Source organism: Watersipora subatra, chromosome 3, assembly GCF_963576615.1.
Source record: "Watersipora subatra chromosome 3, tzWatSuba1.1, whole genome shotgun sequence".
NCBI classification, from domain to species: Eukaryota; Metazoa; Bryozoa; class Gymnolaemata; order Cheilostomatida; family Watersiporidae; genus Watersipora; species Watersipora subatra.
In genome coordinates, this window is record NC_088710.1 from 7,628,613 (window position 1) to 7,647,308 (window position 18,696).

The window sequence follows — 18,696 nt, forward strand, 5'->3', positions numbered from 1 at the left end:
GGAATTTTTTTTTAACCAAATTGAAGTAGGGAAAGTAGCCAAAACTTATGATTATTGTGCTTATTGTTGCAGAACTGCTAGACCTGATTTTAATTTTAGTTTATTAATTTAACTATAATTGTAATATATATACATATATATATAATTATAGTTATATATATATTATTATATTATAGTATATATATATATATATATATATATACAGCACATAAGATGGTCTGACAAATAGTGTTTAAATTGCCTTTCTCTGCTAAGAAAACCGATATTAGGTGAAAGATTGTTGAAGCAGCTGGCAATGATATTTTCAAAATAATTGTTACTGATTGCATGCAATTTGTAAAAAAGAGGACACAAACCATGAACAATCTTGAAACCTTTAATTGAAGTAACATAAACATTTAGCATAGTCAGAGTAAGAAGATGCAAAGATTTGGAAAGATCATTTGTTGGAATTATTATAGCTAGATTATAATAAATGTGGATACCATAAATAATATGGCAAAACGTAAATTGATTATAAAATGCAATGGAAGTTTTTGAGTTCATGTATGGCCTGCAAAACTGGAGCATACTCTATGACTTTGTGACCTTATTACAAATAGTGTCGACATGATTAGACTGAGAGAGTCGATCTTTTTTCATTATTATTATGAAGAAGAAAATGTGATTTTTTCAACTGATTGTCTTATGATTTGAACTACACCGGCTGCTAGTAATTTGTATGATAAGATTGCAGTTTTCCTTAAGAGGTTGCACATATTTGTGATAACTTACAAAAACAGTGTCATTTGTGTAGGCAAAGCCTCTTGGAATAAGTTTAAGGAGATCATTCATATGCACTTAAAAAGATACTGGAGCAATAAGAGACCCTGTGAAACACCAGCATTTATTTCTTGTGTCAATGATTCCTTGTCATTAATGACAACCTTTTGACGCCTTTTTTTTAAAAATAGGATAGAAGTATTTGCAACGATTTACTTCTAAAACCAGCAAATTACCATTTAAGATATTTTGTGATTGACACAGTCAAAAGCTTTGTTGAAACCCAAAAACAATAAGCAAATCTTTTCAGCTCTTTTTTTTAGATCTAAACAGTATGAGATTAGTGTATGAACAGCATTAGCGCATGAATGATTTCTTGTTAAACCATTCTGATAAAGATGTTAAATATCATTTTTGAACAAATGAGAGTAGATGTGGATATTTGAGTGCTTTTAAAAAGATTTAGATAAAATAAGGTGTACTGAGATAGAGCGGAAATTTGTTAAGTTGCTATTATTTTCACTTGGGTTGCAGTTACCTGATACAATCGCCTACGCCAGATTCTGCTTCAAGTTTCACCTGCCGGGTTGATGCATTGGCCTGGATTTATTAGCTAAATATTTGTTCTGCTTTACTGAGAAATTACCAAAATAGTCGAAACCATCGAAACTGTTTAAAACAATCCATAAAGCATGAAAACTTACCTACTATAGGTCTCTAAAATATTAGTATAGAGTTCATAGTTGATTTGTGGTTTGCAGAATTCATCTATCTAAAAATATTTAATCATCATAAAAAGTTTTTGTACAAGGCTGCTCATAAATTCACGCTTTTGGATTTGTGACAACACTAATTAAATTGGATTATTGAATGCCATGCAAAAGAAAGATAAGTGTGCGAGAAAAGAGAAAACGAGAGTAGAAAAAATAAAAGGAAAAAATGGAAAGAAAGGGGAAAAGAAAGGAGCAAATGGACAAAAGCGGAGAGAAAAGAAAGATAAAAGAGACAAGATAGTGGTTAGAGGGAAGACAACACATAAAGAAGAAAAAGAATAGAGAGAAAATAAAGAGATTCAAACAAAAGGGGAGATACAAAGAAAAAGTGATAAAGGTAAGAGTGAAAAAAGAGGGAGAGAAAAAAGAGTTTAAAATGAAAAGAAAGGCAAGAGGAAAAATAGAGCAAAAAGTAAAATGATAAAGAAAAGAGAGAGAGTGAGTAGAACAAATGTGTGAAATGAGTAAAAAAAGAGGCCGTGAAAAGACTACGTACCATAGAATTTTTGTCCGCTAGTAGATAGCAGTCTTGGAAATTAAACTCATTAACAAAATCGGTAAATTGCTGAAGAAACCTTTCTTTTTGATCTTCAGAACTGAAAGTGTGTTTAGTGTCATGATGAACCACATCGTTTCTAATTTGATTCACTTCATTTGCCATCTGCTGCAATTGTCTTCTTTTATCATCATTTGAGAATTCCGTCAGTTGTTCAATGAGCAAATACATTTGAATAGGCTGGAGCTGCAGTATTCTTTGAAATAGCCCATATTTTATGGCCTGGGAAATGATCTTGCGAGACATCAAACTGGTAAGGAGCAGCTCAATTTGCTCTTGGTTCACACTTTGAAATTTGGTTTGTAAAGCCCGAGGCTCGTTGCACACCCGCAGCACATCTTCCGGCCACCCATACGATTGATATGTAGTATAGAATTCAGAAAATATACCTAAGATGAAGCCTAGTTGAGACTGTTGCTGAGCTCGACTGTTTATTGCTTGCCACATTTGAAAACATCGAGCAGCAAATTGGTGATTTTGCTGATCTGAATTGCCGTAAAGAGAAGGAGTTATAGCGCAGATGAACCTGTAAGCTTTTATGAGTTCATCTGACGGAGCACCAAGTTGGGTTATAGAAGTAGCAGAATTAATGAAGTTTCTCAGCTCCCATTCAGGCTGGGTCTGACGAAAAAGGTCTGCACTAATTTGAGCTCTGAGTAACTGAGCTATTTTCACATCATTACCAATAACTGTGACTCCTAAATCATTATATTGCTGCCAGTTTGTTGCAACAAATTGTTTCTCATCTACACTTTGTAATTTTGGGGTGTTCTCAACTTCTTTTTTGAGCTCTTCAAAATCAAATGGATTTGGGCGTGTTGTTTTAGATTTTTTCTTCACAATTACTTCTTCTCTAAAAGTTCATGATTTTTTATAAAAACTAAAAGCATGAAAAGAAACGAGCAGTACAGTAAACATGTAGTAATGATTTAATTGTTTCCTAGTTTCGACTATAAAAACAATAATTAAAGTACTCTGCTAAATATTACATCATAAATTTACTGATTTGGTTTTCTGACAAAGCAGTTCTAAAGATGATATTGAGAGATATTTGGTTTAAAAGATTTTAAAGTTATGTTTATAAAATTCAGCTTTTGATATAATAAAACCTTAAAATGCTACACAGAGGATTTTTACCCAAAGAGTAAAGCTTTATAAAACTATTAAAACAGTCATAAGAAGTCCTTTAAGCATAGTTTTACATAAATTCGAGTATTTTTAACTTGCTAAACAAATATAAGTACTAACTCTTCTCTTTCTCTATTGTAGGAAACTTTTCTGTAAATAACCAGCTTCACCACATTTTTTTTTTCGTTAATATTTAAGGAGGTAGCTTCTTGTATCTTCAAAATAAGAACGCACAGTAATTATATTGATGCAATTCAGCAAAAACAGAATAAACTTTTAAACATTAACCGAATACACTTTTAATTTACCATGTTTCACTATCAGTGTATATAAGAACTTTTGCTTGCATTAAAAGCCTGCAAGTAGAAGAGTGCCAGTCTGCAAGCATAGAAAGAACCAACCATTGTGAAAACACATGTATCTCTCTCAAATCTAATTTTATTACAAACTACCTAGCGGCTCTGCGCCACAGCAAATAACTATTTTTCACATTTTTGCAACCTTACACTTTTATTTAGAGCCTTGGAAAAAGCTGACAAATACTATTATCCACCATATCAATTTTTAAAGATGGCTTCATGCACTCCTACAAAGAAACTTGAATTTTTAGCTTTAGCTGCTGCTCTAAAATGATGATTAGCCAGTGAGTTAGGCGAGTTGGCTGAGTTGAGTGAGTCATGCGAGTTTGGCGAGTTGGCTGAGTTGGGCGAGTCGTGCGAGTTTGGCAAGTTGGCTGAGTTGGGTGAGTCACGCGAGTTTGGCAAGTTGGCTGAGTTGGGCGATTCACGCGAGTTAGGCAAGTTGGCTGAGTTGGGTGAGTCATGCGAGTTTCGCAAGTTGGCTGAGTTGGGTGATTCGTGTGAGTTTGGCGAGTTGGCTGAGTTGGGCGAGTCACGTGAGTTTGGCAAGTTAGCTGAGTTGGGAGAGTCATGCGAGTTTGGCAAGTTGGCTGAGTTGGGAGAGTCATGCGAGTTTGGCAAGTTGGCTGAGTTGGGCGAGTCACGCGAGTTTGGCAAGTTGGCTGAGTTGGGCGAGTTGAGAAAACTAGGCGAATCATCCATTGGGAGTTGCAGCTTTATAATCAAAATTAATAAAACATCTTGAAACAACAAATTATTTACTCCTAATAAAGCGATTACGATGGTACATCATTAGAAAAATTCAGTTTTTTCATTATGTACATTGCCTAAATAATAAATATAACTAAAAACAAATATAATTTTATTTGTTTGTTTTCTATCACTAGTTGCATATCTGTAACCTGTCAGGAGAATGTATTTTCAGCAGCATGAAAATGCCATTCTTTCTAAAAATGCAACACTTTGTCATATTCTAAACTCGCCAATTAAGGTTTCTCATAAACGTTCAAGTAATAACTGAAAAAAGATCACTAACTTTATTAATAATTAGGCATAAACAAATTTGCTATAGTTTTGCCTATCTTGGGTTGTTCTGGAAAACAACAGCGTATAAAAAGCAAAATGATTGATCCATTTTCAAAAAGGTTGAGTTAGAAAGGCAACATGATGGTAGGACTTACTTGAATAAAACTAATTTTAGTGCCAGAATGGCAAGCGCTTGCTCTTGCAAGAGCTTAAACCAATATTCATGCGCAAAATAAATTTTCCATTCAAGTTCCACAGTTTCGTTCCATGTGGGATAAATTTGAATTAGCTGAAAACCTACTTGTATGAAAATACATTTATGAAAATAAGTTCAAAGAAAGCTAGCAATAGTTCAGTTTTGAAGTAAAATTCAAAAACCTAATGATAAATATTTCAAGAAATTAAATATATATACTAGCTGAATGCCCAGCTTCCCAGGTAATAAAAAGTATTTGAACAAAAAACATTTTTTTTAACATACTCAAAATTCACCATTCTAACTTTTCAATTTTATATCGTGGGAGCAGTGCTTTTTTGCAGTTCAAATGCATTGAAAAAAGAAGAATGAAGCAACTGTTAATGTTTTCAAACTTTTCAAACAATTATGACTTTGAATTTCGTACCATAAAAATAGCGTTTTGTTGACAGAAGCGGTTGAAAAATGCTGGGATGTAAGAACAACTGTAATCTTAGCAGTCATTGGGGCAATGGGCGCAATAACACAGGCGCATAAAATGTGGCTTGCCCAAATACCGACAGCAATCAACTCAAATGAGTTGCAGAAAATTGCTCTATTGGGCTAAGATTGTGAGGCGAGTGCGTAAACTCCTAGGTCTCTGGCAGGAAACCCGAGTTAGAGCAGAAATTATTACCCATACGAGTTAACCGGGGTGAGGAAACAATTTTTTTATATATAAATATATATTTTAAGAATATACATATATATATATACTTAATATATATATATAGGTATATTAATCTATATATATTGTACATATTTGTTATATAATATATATATTATAATATATTATTATACAGCATTATATAATAATATAATATTATATTATTTCCAGGTGGTGGGCAAGCAATAACGTGCTTGCCCACCACCTGGAAACTGCTCTCAGGAATAGTTGCAGACAAACTGGAAGAGCACATGAGTCACTATATGACCAGTGCTCAGAAAGCTGAGATTGAAAAATGCTGAGATGTAAGAACAACTGTAATCCCAATAGTCATTGAGGCACTGGGCGCAATAACACCGGCACATAAAATGTGGCTGGCCCAAATACCAACAGCAATCTCAGGTGAGTTGCAGAAGTGCGCTAATGGGAACAGCTAAGATCTTGAGGCGAGTGCTCAAACTCCTAGGTCTCTGGTAGGAGACCCGAGTTAGAGCAGAATTTGCCACCCATACAGGGTATCCTGGTTGAGGAATCAATTTTTTTATATATATACATATATATATATATATATACAAGGTGGCAAAAATGATTAATGCATTTATGATTAATGCAAAAATGCATTATTATATACAACAAAATTGTTTTACGTTTTCTCAGCAATTTTAAAGTTTTTGTTCAAACACATAAAATTATTATTACTACGAGATGTTTAAAGTGCTGTAAAACATGCTATTACTGCATGCAACATAAATGTTTTTTAATGCTTTTTGAAGATTATTATACAATAACAAAACTATTTTGTATAGTGACCTGCAGAAAAAGTAATACTAACCTCCACACCATTCATCAGCCACCATGATCCTCTGATGTTCACATAAGATATGTAGTGACCGACTCTATTTTCTTCACCAGGTAAGAACACTAGCACAGCATGTATGACATATCTAGTCCCACCGACCTATATAGCATAACCATTTCAAAAAAAATAATTTAGGAAAAATGTCATGATTTTGACTGGTTAGAAAACTAGTTATAAAATCAGTATTCATATTATTTTTTATGGCTAGTATTTTTAACTTAAACAGTATAAAACTTATTTAATTGCATGCATATTTTAGTTATAAACTTGAAACTAAGCTTCAGCAATTGCCACAACTCATTTAAAATAAATTGGTGCTGAAACACTTTTAAGTGCCAAATTACTAGCTGTTTATTGGTGTGTATATCATCAGTTATCAGGTGAAATATGTCTCCCTGAGTCCAGCTATCACTCAAGGTCATCAAGAATTTTTATGGTTGTGGTTTAAGTTTGATAACAGATCTCTAATCAGCTCAGTTACAAGTCGTATGTTTTGAGTCGGTATTGATTTGTCTCAATTTTGAGTTTGTGTTTGTATTGATCTGTCTCAGATTTAATTTCCTTCTAGCTGCATCTTTATTGCATAGTCTAGGACTTCCTGGATTTTGCTCATCATCACGTGGTCGGGAGTGTAATAGTTGACAGGGAAGTCAGTCTGATTCCATTCTATGTGCATAGCCCAACCATCTTAGACTTTTTGCCAAAATATTTTTTGCCATTGATAGTGTGTCTACCAGTTTAACGATTTCTATGTTTGTGATTTTGTCCTAGCTTGGTGATATCTGACTTACTTTACCAATAATTAGGGAAATAGGTAGACTAACACTCGTTTTATCAAAATTAATGCTTATGTAAAACAAATCAACAATACATGTTCTAACCATATAGTATTATTATAGTGTGGGATACATTGTTCATAGACATACAACCAGGTTAGCTATTAGTTTAATTACTAATTTTTCCAATTTGTATGTTTAAGTCTATGATGGTAATCCAGCCAACTTTATCTCTTCAAAAATGTCCTGTTAAACAGTAGTAGCTGAGATATGATCGGTTTGATGAGATCCAGAAGAGAGTGCTGACTGAGGTTAAGACAGTTTTTGGTAGCCCTGGCAGCTATGAAAGTTGATTATGTATGAACTGCAAGAAATGTTTTTTTTCTTGCAATATTACATATGAGGGTCCTATTTTTATACAACAAGGCATGATTAAACAAAACTTCATTTTGTTGAGATTGCTAGAGTGTTTATTATTACTGGTGCAGCTTAAAATAATTTTTTTGGTACATTATGCAACAAGAGATGCAGTAAAGCTGCTGCTAAAGGACTGAGCTGTCATCCTGGAGAGGTGTTGGTGTAGAAAAAGTACAAATATTTAAAGCAACTCATTTATTGTAAAAAGATAGAAGGTAAAAATTAAAACATGAAACAGAAGGGGAAATGTAGAATAGATTGTGCTATCGCAAAAAGCAAATCAAATGCAACTATCGGTGATAGAAATTGGTTATCCAAAACCTGGTTTTGAAGAGCCTAGCCATAGTTTGTGAGAGATTTTTGCTGATAAAATGAATGTTTGTGTTGAAATTGCAGTTGAAAGACAAGGTACATGTAATTAAGATAAAGATTGGAATGAAATACCTATCATGAAGTATAGAAGTGTGTTAGCACAGATCGGTAAAGCTAATAGATACAGGGTAAATAAATATTGAAATGTGCAGGGTTTGATTTAGATTGGGTACAGCCTTTGTATGTTGATGCTGTAGCGGTTTTAGAAGAGAATTCTGGTTGATGAATAGTAAGTAAGATTCATCATAGTATTGGAATACTGTTACAATACTGTTATAAAAGATATTAAATATTATTAAACAACATAATATTTATATTAAAAATCGATGGAAATATTAATGATGTAAAAATTCTTAAAGGTGAAAAGCAGCTGAAGAGAGTAAGAGAAACTTTTTACAACAGGTCAAAAGTTTAAATAGATATGTTTAGATTACTAATAAGGATGACAGATTAAGATTTCATCTAACTGTGGCAGTTGAAGGCTCGTTAAATGAAAATGGTTGCCAAATAGTTAATAATTCTTTTAGACTGTTGAGAAGAGAAAGTAATGGAAATAGGTCAGGAAAGGAAATTAGAGAGGAGGTATATAGATAGTACCCTAGAGATAATGCTTAATGGCATGACCCTATAGGTATATGTTCTCTAAGTAACTTATAACAGCACCCATGGTAATAGCAGCTGTATACAGAGAGGTGATGACAATAGTTACGAGAATCGGCAAACTCAACATGGCAGTAGGGAAAATTTTAGTAGAGCATAAATTAATGGTCCTGAAAAATATAGAAACATACATCGTCCTCAGTACGTAAAAAATAAATGCAATAGAACAAAATGCAATAATATAAATAGGCATAGAAGTAGATTAAGCCCTAGGTAGCAAAGAGACACAGCTGGTATGAGAAGTGAGACACAAGTAGACATGATGAATAAGTACAGTGTATAAAAGTGTTATCGAAGTGTTAGACTTTCTGGCTTTAGGTATAAGTAATGTATGCTAAGCTAATGACTAGGTCAGAGATTTGCACCGCGTTTGAGAGTCAGTAGAGAAAGGATGAGCTGACCTTAAATACATGAATTGATGTTTTGAAATTAACTAAAAACTAGTCAATTGGCTAAAACTATAATTGTAGGAGCCGTAAATTTTTTGGAAATAATAAAAGGTGATGGGCCTAAGGTAATCGGTAAAGCAAAAGTTCATTCGGATAATGTATATACATGTAAATATACACTGTGTATGGATACTGGAATGTATGTGTTCAAAGACTCAACGAGTAACACACTGGGCATGAACAAGTTGAATCAATTGAATTGGTTAACTGTGGTAAACATTTCTTGCAACAACAATTTTGACTCAATTGAAAAGTTAAAAAATATTTCCTAAAGATCTATTTATTTATTGTTTAAATTTTATTTAGTTAATTTTGTTTATTATTAAGTTCAATGCAAGTAATTATTTATTAAAATTGCTTTTAATTAAACCCGAATTTGCTGGATTACAGAAACAAGCCAATCAAGTGTTAAAACTAGTTTAGTGTTACATATTAGCTATTTAAGTAACTGTGGTTGGGATTAACTATGACACCTTAGATAGTTGTGAAAAGAAGGATTTAGATAGGCGTTTAGATACGGTTATATGAGTTATAAAGTTATATCTTAATAGATCTGTTCATCATTGGGCTAAAAATATATGTTAAACAAAATTTTTTTTGTTTGAAATCTTAGATTTGCTCTGTAAACTGCATAGAAAAAGGTTTTAAAGTTAGATACCAATTCAAATCATGAATTTGTATGCATGAGACAGAAAAGATATGCAGATCCATTCATCGATGTTAATAGTGATATGGTCCCCAATGTACAAGAAAACAAGATTTCACATACTAAACTATTATAGCTATTGGCAGCATAAAATTATTGTAGAGTATAGTTAGATGAAAATGATTAACCCAGACAAAAACAAACAACGAATTTAGTAAAAACCAAAAGTTCACTTTGACAAAGTACAAAACTACAGTAGTTGAGATCCTTCAGTTATTTCTACAGAAACAACTAAGAAGATATTCTAGTGAATAACTTTAGTTGACCCAAAATGATTTCAGAAACTTATAATACTTGCAATCAGATATTCATCGATGTATATCTTCTTTTTGCTTTCAGTTGCATCTGTACCTCTGTTCAGTTCAGCAATAAAAACTCCTCCAGGGTTTTCTATTAATATTTGCTTCGATACTTGAGAATTCCTGTAGAATAACTGAAAGCCTTTTATCAAACTGTTAAATATTCCATATTACTCATTCAAGTGCTGCTAAGCTGTTGATTTCATGATTGTATGACATGTTTAAAGGCGCTATTTTGGTAAGCTGTTTGTTTCTGTGCAAGGAGTTTAGATTGGGACACACTCGTCCCAACACTAAGTTTTTTATTAATTGTGTATACTCGAACTTTAACAAACGAGAAAAATATGCCAAGCCTTACTATATATGTGTTTATACAATCTTTCGTTTTTGATGGTTGTGAACACATAGTATCTATAGTGACTGACAAACTCATGATGTCATAGAGACTGTCTGATTTTCATGTCAGCCAGCTTTGCAGGTGAACATTTTTTAGTTTGCCATTGCCATGTAGAGATTTCCAATTACAAAATTTAAGATTCCGACCCCGTAAATCTATCCCATTGTGACATCAAGATACTATAAATTCTATCAACTAACTATAACACCTAATGGAAATGACAAACTTAAATATGAGTTCACTTGCTTCTCATTTTTCAAATTAGGCTGTAAGCTACTAGAATAACAAAGTACCGCTATATGAACTTGTATCTTACCGGCAACAAACACAGGTTTGGGTTGTCAGCACAATGTCTTCATAGTTATCTATCAAACCACTTATTGTTGCGTAGTAATCATATGCCTGTGGAGCAAATGATAATATAGTTATTTACTAGAGCTAAATCATTAATAGCAGTGATTACACTATAAAAGACTGGCTAATAAAAAACAACAGCAAATTGAAGGCAAGGAACTACAGTTTCATAGTAATTAATATTATTAATAATATTAAATATTAATATATTAATACATGGTATAATAATATCATAAACAATTATAATTAATATAAATTTACTTTGATAATTTAATTGTATTACTTCAATTTTAATATTTAAAAAGTTATATATGGTGAAGTATTTCAGTACTTCTAAATTTTAAAATATTTTTTTCAATTTTAAAATTTGTATAATTTAGTTCAATGATTGACTTGCAACAAAATTCACATTGCAGTTATTTGGTATCAAAAGGTTCACCATGTCTTACTCTGCTGCGTTGTAGGTGCAAAATATTTGAACATGTGATTACAAGCTCCAAAAAACTAAAAAACTAACAGTTAATTGTAGCCATCACAAAAACGCCATAAGTTAAAATCAATCTTCACAACAGCTCAAATGGGACGTAGTTGAATACGATGGGCTTCTGTTTACTTTTTCATCCAACATCAATCGTCAAAATATCTTCACAAATATACTTCACACATTCAATAAAACCATGCCCTTTCAGGTCTAATTCATCATCATTGTAATGCTGTCACTTTGAACACTGATATCTCAAAACCCAGCCTAAATATTAGTTTAAGTTTTTACACATAGCTCAAAGAAGTGCATATCATTATCTGATAAACATGGTCACATGATCAGATTACGACTAGATGATTAGACCAAGCTGAAACAAAACTGTAAAGTAGCGAGCATCTATATTTGATAAGGGCTGGTTGTTGGTCCTGTTTTTTATTAATCTTAAGGTAAGGCCACACGAGACAAAATTCTCACGAAATCGGCGAAATTTGGACGAAACGATTCGTACAAATTGACATTTGGATGAATTCGTCCATTGTTGGTTGTGCACGATGAACAAATCCCGAATTGGACGAAACGTCAGAAATTCCTACGAATCGTTGTTTGATTGGTCGGTTGAAAAGGTTAGTTGAATGTTGAAGGTCGTTTTCTTTGGCGCATATTCAGAAAGATTGAAACGGAATCGGCTTCGATTTATCACTGCATTCTGATTGGCTAGTTGAAAGTTAGTTTCATACAAATCCGTGGTGGGGAAACTCCGTGTGGCAGGTCAGAAATTTTGTACGAATGGAATTTCCCAGATTAGTTGAAATTACACGATACGTGTGGCCCTACCGTTAGTCAGCGCCAATGTGCAAAATATTATTAAATTGAGATTTTAACTTTGAATTTAAATAAATTTTATAATAATTGGCTGCTTTAGTTGAATGTTGTACAATTTAAAAGTTTATTTTTCGATATTCTAAACCATTGAAATGTTAAAGATGAACTTGCACCAAATTTTTGTAGTTTTTATCAAAAAGTATCAATATTTCTCTACCACTAAAAATTGTTGCTTGAGGTGATCAGACTCCCAGGATGTTTCAGAATTAAAATCAACAAAACTCCATCACAATTAAAATGCTGGCAATTAATCTGGCAATCAGATCACCTGAAACATGAAAACCAATGGGAAATGATAAAAACGCAGCTTTCTGATAAACTCTAGTCATATTTTGTGCAAATTTTTTACAGCCTTTTGCAGTGCAGAAAAGAGGTCAAATAGCACAGGTAATGGAATATTGAGCTACTAAGCCCAATTTTTACACCTCATAAAAACAATATTTTATTAAGCATTTTGAGTATTTATTTGTTTTTTTTTTCAAGCGTGATACTTTCAAACAAGATTCCAACGTAATCACAATTATGTTAAGCTTTTTCATTTCAGCAATTTAATTGGATTTTCGTAGAGAAGAGGAATAGTTTTAACAATTGTTCTTGGTAGTAAAACAATGCTTGGACATCATGCTAAGTTATCCAGTTTGATTTGTAAAAGTTGATATACGAATATGAGTTGTATATAAATAGATACAATTAAGGAAGGTTATAATTTGCTGGAAACTGTTTGAATATTGCTATATTTATGTTATATTGATATAATATGTTTGTTTAAACAGTCCACTTGATTATACTTGTAGCTAATAAAAACATTTTTAAACAGTGTATAAGAAATGTTATGGTATTGTCACAATGTTTGAAGCCATATTGTGCTACACAACCCCTGATAATTAAATCTGTTTTTAAAACATACTTTTATTGTTTTAGCTTAAATTTTTGTTAATCAGACATTAATATGGTTTGTATTTATGTTAGAACAAACAAGATATGTAAAGTTTATTTGGTACCAAAATTACCTTAATGATATAATATTAAATCATAAGTAAAAGACTTGTAATAAGCTCATAAATTTTAAAGCAAACATGATTGCAAAATTTGTGACATACTCTTTAGTAGCCAGAAAATCTTTCATCAAAATGATTAGTCTCTATCCTATATTAAAAACAAGTTTTTTACAATAAAAGTTATCTTCAGCTCATACAGAACTGAATAAAGCCAGAGATTGTCTCACCGTTTCAAGGCAGGGTGTGGGCAGTACATTGACAAGCAAATAATATCCAATGTTACAGGCAGAACTATAGAACTCATTGCAGCCTGTGCACCAACATACATCCACATAGCTCATTGCAGATATGTTATCACTAAAATTGTATAATGAAATTGTTTACTAATTTCAAAAAGGAAAAATTTTATACAAATTTAAAATGTGATTTTATTTATTTGTTCTTCAGCCATAACAATGAATAAAAACCACAAAGTGCTTACTATGCATGAACACATGGAATTCGTTTGACAAAAAATGTAAATAAATGATCTATTATATTGTACATTGTATTATTGTATGTAATTAATATCTAATTATTGTATCATCACTATATGTTATTACAATTTTTTTTAATGTTATACATGTAATGTATGTGTTACAGTATATATTTTCTTCTAAATGTTATATATACAGAAGACAATTCTATAACATATACCTTGCTTTATAGTAAATTCCAGATGACGTACAAGAATTATGTAAAGTTTTAGTTTCACACTATGTAAAAAATTCCATATGGCGCAAAGTCTCTAGTCAGGCAAGCTCTCAAATTTGATTTCAATGATAACCTAGTTCACCACACATATGAAAAAAAACGAAGTGTGCATAGTGTCATATTGTTATATTGACATTTCACTAAAACTCGATATCGACACAGAATGGAACAGATTACTAGATTTACATACATTATGCTGTTGCTTGGAAATACAAAGACACCGCCAAAGAATGGATTAATCCCAGAAGTTGTACACACAACACACACAACGGGACGTACAGATAGCAAGTCACACCAGCAACAAGACCCCTGAAGGCATCCAATAATTCAAATGCACCAACAAGCTAATTAAGTAATTAAGAACTCTAAGCTTAGAAGAATCAACCACCAAGAGAAGCTGAAACCCACTCTTCTCTCAGCTGACACCGGACACTGTCAAAATAACTGAATATATCATCACATCAATTTGGTGAATTTCCCTGATGTACACAACAGAAGCAACATTGTGCAACTACAACATCCGCCCCACCAGGACAGCGCTCTTCCGTTGATGTACTCGAAGTCAGTGCTCCCTCAATGAACAACCACAGTAATATAAAGACACAACCCTTAACACTTATACGTCTACCCTCAGGCTAATCATATGCCTATAAAAGAGAATATTTATAGTAGTTCATCCTCTTTTGACTGTGACCTCTTGTAAACGTACAAGACAGAGCTTAAGGGCAGATACAGCTGTTGGCGTAAGATATACTTTATTACTTAGCTTTTATTACTCATTGTTGCTTTGCTTTATTTAGAATTTTACTATTTATGTATTAAGGTTTTGGTTTATGAAAATAAAGAGTACTTCTATTGCTACACTGACATCTGATAAATAGCATACGTAGTTAGACTTGCACTAAAGAGTTGGGTCAAGTCCTATAAATTGACATCGCAACTCTTGACAACCTTAATAAGGCAGCTTGCCTTCTGAGACATTAATCATAAAAGCATAGTCTGGATAAAGTGAGACAGGGTAGTTACTAATCACTGATGTTAGTGTGGTGTTCAAATGAGTAAATTCCTTAAAATACCACGCATAAAATCTTTGGTGGAGATGCCTCTTTGGTCACCAACCTCTGGCATAGCTAAGTGGGTATTCCCCTAACGCATAATCCTTTCGTAAACCTTTCATAAGACCTTTCGTTATACTTTCACAGCGCCAACTTGTAGCCTATATTGGGATTGAACACCCACTACATACTAACTATAGGCTGGAAGATACGAGGATTTTAAGTACATCTGTGGACAGATTTAACCTTGCCTAGGAGAGGACTTTAATAAATTCATAATTTCCGACTGTTTCGTTTGCAGGGAAATTACACATAACAATTTCATAGTTGCGCGCTTCACTTTACATTTGCCATAGTGCATAACATTTTCGACTGTTTCGCTTGCAGGAAAATTACACTTACAGCCGAGCACTATTAATTACCATACTACCTACCTTTCCAACTGTTTCGTTCGCAGACACTACATAGACTTATTTTTCTGACTGTTTCGTTCGCAGGGAAAGCATACACTTGTACCCTTTCCGACTGTTTTGCTCACAGGGAAAGCGCGTACCTGATCTAGATAGAATCTTAACTAATAGTGACTGTAGATATACTGAGCTCAAGGTTAATACGCCTAATTTAAGATACGTATAAGGCCTAACATTACACCGGTTATAACTACATATAATTTACGCTATCTTGGTATATGAAGTCGAGTATACTGCCATAAATACCCTAGACTCAAGTACATACATACATTCAGAAAGACATTAATATAGTATACAGACTGTACTTAACTCTTGACATAATTCAAATAAGATACTGAATCAAACTACTGCTAACCTATAACATTTTTGGTGAAGATGTGGTTTCAATCTCAACCTTTCGCATGCTAAGCTTTAGTCTACTTTTATTAATGAATTCCCCTTTCATTTCAGCTTTTAATGGCTTCTACTGGTAAATCTAACATCTATATCTGTCTAACATCAAAATCTATATTCATATTTTGTTGCTTAGCTGTTATCTAAAATATTTATTTGGTCACTATATTCTACTGGACAGGTAGATAATTAAAATATATATTGCGGGACTAATTAAAAGTCTATGTTAGCTGAGATGTTAGTGACTAATTAATCTACATCCTTTAGTCATAGCGCATTCACATAGCTACTTTTGAGTCACGATCTAATTCACTAATTCACTAATTGGTAAACTTTCCAGATCAGATACCTATTATAGTACATCACCAAAGCTATCTATTAATTACAATATAATAGAGTAAACTACAGTCTAATCCCACGACCAAACAAAAGCGAAGCGATTGATTGGGAGATTAATGAATAATGCACATGTGCACACAACTCCCAAAAAATTATCCGTTAACGGCCAGCACCAAACCCTTGTAACAAAACCCTATCAACGAATTTAACTATTTTTCAGTAAAGTCGTTTAAATATAATAATGATACAAAACGCATATACACTTATTTAAATATGTTACCAAGCCTTTGAAACGTTACCGCAAATTCCTAAAACTAACCCATCTGATCGGATTATACACAAATAAATAGATTAATTTGGACAAAAATCGCCACAAAACGCTTGAAAAGCTCGGTTTAATAAAAGTTAAGACCGGAAATTGAAATGCCGAGTGACAGAGAATAGAACAATAAAGTTGTGCGCATTTCACGAAAAAATAACGTGCACATTTCACCCGTCTATAGCATTGTTGAAGGTTTCTGTAATTAGCGTAGGAGTACTGAAATCGTTTCATTTCAGTAAAGGAAATGACGATGATAGTTTTTCTAATGATTCTTATGAGATTACGATATTTAATTATAAGTTTGGATATTCTTCTTGATATTGTTAGCTATGACGTTTTGAAATGTAAACACAATTGTGCATTGGTTTTCTATTGGCTCTACAATTGTAGTATTGGCTAAAATGTGGTACACAGTTTATCAGCCTACGTTTTTCTCGAATTACCGAAGGTTTTTCAAATTATCTAGAACATCAGCCAGATTTCTTTACATCTTATCTACAAGATAAGGCGTTACTACAACACCCTTTTATGACAAGAATATATTTTTATTTCACTCCAGTTTGCGTAAAACTTCCAGACGTGTAACTGCCAACGCTTGCTTTCTGTTACATATCGCTGTCAAAACCATTCTACATTCACAACACAACCAACTTTCAAACTGTATATTGCACATCAGCTTGCCGTTTATCTTTTAATATTGCATTTCAGAGATATAATAAACATATTTCTTTATTGTTGTTGTTAGTTAAATTATGTACAGTAGGTTAGGTCTACAGCTTGAATTAATATTTATTTTATTATTGTAAAAAATAAGTTTGAGATAGTTAAATATTCATTTTATTAATATTTGTTTCTGTTACATATCGCTGTCAAAACTGTTCTACATTCAACACAACCAACTTTCAAACTGTATATTACAATATATTTTACTTTTAATATTGCATTTCAGATATATAATAAGCATATTTCATTATTGCTGTTAGTTTAATTACTTACAGTAGTTTAGGTCTACAGCTTGAATTAATATTTATTTTAACCAACAACCAACTTTCAAATTGTATATTACACGGCAGCTTGCCATTTTACTTTTAATATTGCATTTCATAATAATAAGAGATATAATAAACATATTTCATTATTGCTGTTGTTAGTTAAATGACGTACAGTAGTTTAGGTCTACAGCTTGGATTAATATTTATTTTATTATCGTAAAACATAAGTTTGAGATAGTAGTAGATTAGGTCTGATTTTTATACAACCTTTTGTTTTACATAATTGACCTTTTGAATTTTATTTCAAAACTACTTGACAACTACCATGGACATACAACTTCCCAGAACATTATGTCGTCGCCTTTTTAGAGTCGTGATCCCTCAAATTTATTTTATATCATATCAAACAAGTCTCATTTGCATTATACTCTGTCAATTTCTGCTGAGAACTACTTTTTCAACAACCAACAGTACCATTTTTTTCCATTATTACTTTGGTTGTGGGCTGTATGACAGTGGAATTTCTGTGTAATTATTACAAAATAACTAAAATCTGAGGTCAGATTTTTTTTGCGTGAGATGAAGCGCTAGTTCGTCATAATTTAAAAAAAAATTCAAATTCTCAAAATCTTCTCACGACTGTGCTATTGAAATTATTATGAATAAGCCGAAGCATTGCCGGCATATCCTCTCTCCCTTGCTGAAAATTTATCAGCCTTTATAATATGTAGGCTATGTATTTTGAATTTGCCAGCTGCTAGGGAAAAAAGAAGAGCTGCACATTTATGTATAAAGACTCCTTATGTGCATCAAGACAACCGCTTCACGGAACATAGCATGGTTTTTTATTTTATTTACTGGGCGGACGCTGTTTTATTATCTTTGTTATGGGGTAGCAATGTTTACAGGCCCACGCTAGCTGAAGTAAGATAAAGACAGGCTATGGCATTATGACCTCTTATAAATAAGAATATTTCAGCACAACCAATGATAGCGATAATTCTGGAAAGCATATTTAACTAATTGTTCAGAATCCAATATTTTCTATCTTATGGATAAGAATACGCAGGTGACTATTTCGTATTAAAGCAGCTAATTATACCCGACTCACACTAGCTAAGAAAAAATACAGACTCACAACTTTATCGAAAACCACTAGAAATGGAGTGCAAAATAAAATTAATTACCTTGTATAAAGCTAACATGTTAATGA